At 50.0% G+C, this 7472-nt stretch overlaps 1 pseudogene across 1 annotated transcript; it reads right to left on the bottom strand.

Moving 5' to 3' along the window:
• Positions 1-5330: 5330 nt before the first annotated feature.
• On the bottom strand, positions 5331-7046 carry LOC307088664 (T-complex protein 1 subunit epsilon-like; annotated as a pseudogene). The gene is made up of 7 exons: positions 6954-7046; positions 6602-6751; positions 6364-6483; positions 6076-6262; positions 5863-5995; positions 5548-5728; positions 5331-5450 (listed from the first exon to the last, which is right to left on the bottom strand). The product of its transcript is annotated as a T-complex protein 1 subunit epsilon-like (transcript).
• Between the last annotated feature and the right edge of the window lie 426 nt (positions 7047-7472).

Here is a 7472-nt window from a genome sequence, read left to right as displayed (position 1 = left end):
CTGCTGCCTTGAGCCAACTCTGGACTACCCCAATGGCTGCTGCCCTGAGCCAACTCTGGACTACCCCAAAGGCTGCTGCCCTGAGCCCACTGTGAACTACTGCCCTGAGCCCACTCTGGACTAATGCCCTGAGCCCACTGTGGACTACAGCCCTGAGCCAACTGTGGACTAATGCCCTGAGCCCACTCTGGACTACTGCCCTGAGCCCACTGTGGACTACTGCCCTGAGCCCACTCTGGACTACCTGCTGCCCTGAGCCCACTGTGGACTACCCCAAGGGTTGCTGCCCTGAGCCCACTCTGGACTACCCCAAAGGCTGCTGCCCTGAGCCCACTGTGGACTACTGCCCTGAGCCCACTGTGGACTACCTGCTGCCCTGAGCCCACTGTGGACTACTGCCCTGAGCCCACTCTGGACTACCCCAAGGGCTGCTGCCCTGAGCCCTCTGTGGACTACCCCAAGGGCTGCTGCCCTGAGCCCTCTGTGGACTACCCCAAGGGCTGCTGCCCTGAGCCCTCTGTGGACTACCCCAAGGGCTGCTGCCCTGAGCCCTCTGTGGACTACCCCAAGGGCTGCTGCCCTGAGCCCTCTGTGGACTACCCCAAGGGCTGCTGCCCTGAGCCCACTGTGGACTACTGCCCTGAGCCCACTGCGGACTACCTGCTGCCCTGAGCCCACTGTGGACTACCTGCTGCCCTGAGCCCACTGTGGACTACTGCCCTGAGCCCACTGTGGACTACCTGCTACCCTGAGCCCACTGTGGACTACTGCACTGAGCCCACTCTGGACTACCCCAAGGGCTGCTGCCCTGAGCCCTCTGTGGACTACCCCAAGGGCTGCTGCCCTGAGCCCACTGTGGACTACTGCCCTGAGCCCTCTGTGGACTACCCCAAGGGCTGCTGCCCTGAGCCCTCTGTGGACTACCCCAAGGGCTGCTGCCCTGAGCCCACTGTGGACTACTGCCCTGAGCCCACTGCGGACTACCTGCTGCCCTGAGCCCACTGTGGACTACCCCAAAGGCTGCTGCCCTGAGCCCACTGTGGACTACCTGCTGCCCTGAGCCCACTGTTGACTACCCCAAGGGCTGCTGCCCTGAGCCCACTGTGGACTACTGCCCTGAGCCCACTGTGGACTACTGCCCTGAGCCCACTGTGGACTACTGCCCTGAGCCCACTGTGGACTACTGCCCTGAGCCCACTGTGGACTACCCCAAAGGCTACTGCCCTTAGCTCACTGTGGACTACCCCTAAGGCTGCTGCCCTGAGTCCAATGTGGGCTGCTGCCCTGAGCCCACTGTGGACTACCCCAGGGTCTGCAGGGTCCCTGGGGTAGTCCACTATCACATTTTTAAAATCACCAACAAGGACTTCATTTGAGTTTTCTTTTTTTTTTGAGCATTTTCATTTATCTTTTTTGTTGTGAAGTGCATTGGATCCTAGCAATGCGCTATACAAGCCTGATTTATTGTTATTATTAATATAAGATGTCCTCCAGTCCGGGGAGCTGGGTGCCGGTGATCCTCTCAGCAGTCTCGATGATGCACTGGAGAGATTTCCTGTTCTCTGCGGTACAGCCAGAGTACCATGCTGTGATGCAGTATGTGAGAACTGACTCGATGGCTGACCTGTAGAAGCTCACCAGCAGCTGTTTTGGGAGACGTGCCCTCTTCAAGCACCTCAGGAAGTGAAGCCTTTGAAGTCCTTTCTTGGTCATCGCCGTGATGTTGACGGTGCAAGTCAGGTCGTGGCTGACCCAGAGGTACTTAATGTTCTTTACAACCTCCACTGTCTTGCCGTTGATGGTGATGGACGAAGGGCTTCAGTCTCCTCCTGGAGTCCAGGATCATCTCCTTGGTTTTTGCTGTGTTGAGGATCAGGTTGTTCTCTTGGTTCCAGCTCAGCAGGTTCTCTATCTCTGTCCTGTAGGCAGCCTCGTTGTTACTCATGGTCCTGCCTACCACGATGGTGTCATCTGCAAACTTTAATATGGTGTTGGCCTCGTGGCTGGGTTTGCAGTCGAGAGTGTAGAGGGAGAAGAGGAAGGGGCTCAACACACAACCCTGTGGTGCACTGATGTTCAGGGTGATGCTGGAGGAGACCTTTCTCCCCATGCACACAGTCTGTGGTCGGCCGGTGAGAAACTCCAGGACCCAGCTGCTCAGGTGTGTGTTGAGGCCCAAGTGGTCCAGCTTGGGGGCAAGTTTATGGAGGGGATGGTGTTGCATCCGCACATAACTGTCCCGCTGGTCAAGGTGTGTCAGGGTGGAGTGGAGGGCTAGTGAAACTGCGTCTTCGGTCAACCTGTTTGCCCTATAGACTGTGGACTACCTGCTGCCCTGAGCCCACTGTGGACTACCCCAAGGGCTGCTGCCCTGAGCCCACTGTGGACTACCTGCTGCCCTGAGCCCACTGTGGACTACCCCAAAGGCTGCTGCTCTGAGCCCACTGTGGACTACCCCAAGGGCTGCTGCTCTGAGCCCACTGTGGACTACCTGCTGCCCTGAGCCCACTGTGGACTACCTGCTGCTCTGAGCCCACTGTGGACTACCTGCTGCCCTGAGCCCACTGTGGACTACCTGCTGCCCTGAGCCCACAGTGGACTACCCCAAGGGCTGCTGCCCAGCCAGGGTGGAGTGGAGGGCTAGTGACACTGCGTCCTCGGTCGACCTGTTTGCCCTCTAGACAAATTGGTGATGGTCTAAGGAGGGGGGGATGCTGTTCTTCAAGTGTCCCAGTACCAGACGTTCGAAGCACTGCATCACCACCGGTGTCAGTGCCACTGGCCAATAGTCATTGAGGGTCCAGATGGCTGATTATTTTGGGACAGGGATGATTGTGGCTGTCTTGAGGCATGTGGGGACGGAGGCCTGCAGCAGGGAGGTGTTAAACAGGTTGGTGAGCACCGCAGTCAGCTACCCTGCGCAGTGCTTCAGAACCCGCCCTGGTACTCTGTCAGGTCCGGTGGCTTTGTTGGGGTTGATCTGCTGCAGGGTCTGTCTCACGTCGTTTGGCCTCAGAGTCAGCACCGGTGGTGAGGGTCCCTGCTGTGCCCGCGTTTTAACACTGTTGTCAGCAAAGTCAAACATGGCAAAAAAGCAGTTCAGGTCGTCAGGGAGGGATGAACTTTGTGCGTCTGTGGAGCTGTTGCTGTTGTAGCCGGTGAGGGTTCTGTAAAATGTTAAAAAAAAATACTTTAAAATGTGAAATTGTTTTTTAAACGTGAAACTTGTTATGCTGCCTTCTTGGCAGGACTCCCCTGGAAATGAGCACAAATGACTGCACTAAGCCCTTTCTGCACTCAGGGATTTGCTTGTCTTTGTCTTCACATGAATTGATCCTGCATTGTACTGTATCTTGTCTGGTATGTAGTATTTATGGAGTTAATGTGTTTTTACCTGGATGCAATAAAAAGTCCCCTAGTGGGTTAAAATTCTGATTTGATTCTTTATCCCAGCTTATTTATGTAAAGCTAACTTTGAAGCTTTTAAACAAGAAAAAAACAAACAAACAAACATGGTCACAGCTGCACCATACCAGCATTATACCAAGATTATTTTTTAGCACCAAAAATAAGATATCACTGCGTAAATTGTTTGCAGTCGTCAGCGTATCAATCACTCTTCAGGCCAGGCAGGGGGTAACTCTTGGTCCCTGTGCCGCAAAGTGGTGGCAGTTCAGGGCAATTATGTGCAGTGTGTCGCAACACCACTCCTGCTCATTCAGTGCCTGAATGGTTGAACCAGTTGAATTAGTTTGTTTTTACCAATATCCATTTAATTAGATAGAGACTTTATTGGCATTGCACATGTCGCAAGTACAGAATAACAAAATTGCCAGTTACAACCCGTCCAAGAAACATAAAAAGACAGTGTGGGGAGACAGGACGGAGAGACTGTCGGGGCGCATGCGCTCCCTTTTAATTAGATAAGAAAAGGAAAACGAGGGAAAATGAGTGAAAAAAAAGGTAATTCCCAAACTAGGCTGCTCAAAGGGGGGCACAGTGTAGGGATTAGGAAAAAAACACCTAACACATAAGCAACATCACAAACACATGTGGGGGGGGGTGTCACAGCTCAGACACCGGGGGGAGGACGCAGCCAGCGGGCGCGTCGCATCACTCACGGCATACTGTACTGTAACGAGGGACGGAGAGGGGGAGGGAGTCCAGAAGGCGTTGAGTCCAGGGGGTGTGTGTGTTATGTGTCTTCGTGTGTGTGTGTGTGTGTGTGTGTGTGTGAGAGAGTGTGTGAGCCCAAGGACTCTATCTCCACCCAGACTCAACAGTGTCTCTTTCCCACTGTTGGCCAGCAATATTTTCTCGCGGCACAATGTGGTTGAATTCCCTTGACCATCCCAGGTCAGAGTCCCAAAGTAAATCCAAATTAATGTGAGCTATACAACTGGTAATTTTTAAAGGAGACATATTATGGTGTTTTCCCAACAAGTAAACATAGTATATGAGTTCCAGAAAACATGTTGTTGAAGCTGTTTGCTGGAAATAGCTTTTAAGAAAAACAATCTCACCTACCGCTATTTCGCTCTGTTTCATTCCCTTCAGAATGCGCTGTTTCTGGTGTCTGTAGCTTTAATACAAATAATGTGCTGCCAATGAGCTGTCAGAGTGAACCACAGCATGGAGGAGAAGTGATTGTTGCCGTTTGTGGACTCCCGGAGCTCTATATCTTTGTAATATAATATAATATAATATAATAATATTAAATAATATATAGGTATATAATATATCTAATATCATGGCAAAAAACAACAACCAAAATCCCAGGAAAAGTGTTTTTTTCATAATATATCACCTTTAAGATATCAGCAAATGGCCAATACATGCTGCTTTGAGACTGACAGTAAGGATGCTGAAAATACATGATCAGGCTTAAAATCACAATTAGCTCATATAAGAGATTTCCTAATTATATATCAACAATGTGCAGACAAATGATTATGTCTTTCTTCCAGGATTTGTGATGCATGGCAGATGAATTCCATAATATAAGCACATTTAAAATTCACTTTACTAGACTGGTTTAACTGTGTGCCATGTGCTCTTGTACTTGCCATGTATTCAGCGATCTAGGCATAATGAAAGCTTTCTTTTAAAATCAAGGGAGAATCACAATCATCAATAGGATTTTTAAGTTTAATGGTGACTTCAGAGCAACAACAGTATTTCATATCAAATGATGAATAGCGGTACGCAGTACGGTTTGAACAAAGTGCTCGGGAAGTGCCAGAGACAGTTCTAGAGCATCTTAGAACGGGGGAGTGGTGGTGGGGGATCTAGAAATATGCCAAGTCTTCTTGCACCCCTGGGCCTGGCCTTTATTCTTCAACCTCGCCTGGGCTTCGGATGTCGTCGATCTTCAAGATTATCTTGGGTGGCCAGAGAGATCTGCTGCTTCTAGCCAATCAGTGTTTCAATCACGTGTTGCTGCTTCATGTCTGCGGAGGAACAAGTTTGGATTTAGTTTCAGTTTGTCTCGTCTATAATTGGCAGTCACAACTGTGAAAAAAATGACAGATGAACCGACTATCTTACCATTGGTGTTAGCGTGCATGCAGTCGATGCCAAGGTGGGGCTTGTTCTCAGAGACCTGCTTGGCTCGGACAGCTGTCAAGGTCTGGATGGGGTTCATCCCACTGTTCTCTGCCAGGGCCATAGGGATGACCTCGAGAGCATCGGCGAAGGCCCTCATGGCATACTGCTCCAGAGACAGACACTGAGGGGCAAAGGGTTGGCACCCAAGTTAGAGGGTGTGGTGCCTCCGGATAAACAAAACTGAACTTTTAACACTTTATTACAATATACCAAAACAGCATCAGGATACAATAAATGTGCAACACGATGCAATACCTTATCCGCAGCTGACGGCCAGGGCACACGCAATCTCAGATGCTCCACCTCCATACAGGATGCGGTTGTCTCTGACCAAGTTGCTGATCACGCACAGATCATCATGGAGTGCACGCTTGGCTTCCTCGATGATCTGATTGGGGCAAAAAGAAAAAGTGTAAATGCTTTGTTTCACGATCCCCAAGTAAAGAAATAAGGAACAAAAGGAAAAACATGCCCACCATCTTGTTGAATGAAGATGGTCACGGCCCGGGAGTTCTTGCACTCCTCGATCACCAGCATGCGGTCCTTGGTGGTGCCGAAGCAGATCTCCTTCACCACACCGGCCACGCCCAGCTTCTCGGTCGTCAGCTCACTGAAACGCGGAACGATACGCCCTCCGGTTGGCGATGGCAATGAGCTGCGAAAAAAATAAAATAAAATAAAGGATCGTGACTCGATACAAGTTAAGACTTGGGAACAATACTGGTACTCAGTGTCAGCCCCTTAACGCAGGTGTACCTCAATCTCAGGCCCTCCGACCCAGCGCACTGCAGGCAGCTTATTCTGCAGTAACAGATGGTTCACCTCGTCATCAAAGCCCCACTGGCAGATAGCCAAGGTGGCGCCATTATCCTTCACCTGCAGATACAACACCAAAACATTCAAAGTCAGTTCAGTTGGAGGGACGTTCAGCCAAACCTCCCAGTCACTCCATTCAACACTTATGTTTGGAGGGCGTTGATGTAGCCACACTGACCTGCTTGATCATCTCCAAGAACTTTTCCTTATCGTACTTCTGAAGTGCTCTGTAGTCCTCCACAGAGGTCACATCCAACTTATGCTTGGTCTTGGGCATTAGGGGCTCAAACGGGCAGGTGAGGATAGCGCTTTTTATGTATTTCAGAACCTAATAGCAGACCAGCAATTAACATTTTAGTCACATCTCACATATCATCACATATCACAAAAGATCATTATCATCTCACTCTTCACTTTTGTATTATTAAAGAAAAACTAAAATCCGGGAACCATTTTCACAGTTGCCCGCAAATTACATCTTTTTTTAATCAAGCATTTTACAAAATCAACCATGTAGAGGGAACTCACACTTTGGATCCCAGGGTGGTCATGGCAGTCTGGGCGAGAAGTTCTCTGTTGTTGGGATCAAAGGGGAAGGTCTCGCCAATCTTGTCCAGCTGCATAATTGCAATGGCTGCCGCCTGATGGTACCCATCGGAGAAACGAATGGGGTGGATCCCCCGGTCCAGGAGAGGCTCAGCCTGCTCAAGGAGAGCCAGCACTGTGGGTCAGGGACATATCTGAATCAATACCCCAGTATGGAAGACTACTGGCCCCCGCATTGGCTAAGAGCAGGTGGCAGGCCCCTAAATATATTGCCATCAGCTAGTCATGCGAATGCTTCCAAGTGTCGCATGCATTGTTAAGGTGACATATTATACCACCAGGTGTGAGAGTGATTAGCCGTTGCAACAGCTTATCACACCTGGTGGTATAATATGTCACCTTTAATTACTACTGCCAAGACATTTGGAATTGCCCTTCTAATGTCAGATGCTTTGATCATATTAGAGGTGTTATATTGCGTGCTTTTGTAAAATAAAAATACA

The sequence above is a fragment of the Pollachius pollachius genome (genome assembly GCF_949987615.1).
Source record: "Pollachius pollachius genome assembly, chromosome: 17".
Lineage (NCBI taxonomy): Eukaryota > Metazoa > Chordata > Actinopteri > Gadiformes > Gadidae > Pollachius > Pollachius pollachius.
Note: the sequence above shows the minus strand (reverse complement) of the source record. Positions and strands in the feature narration are given on the sequence as shown.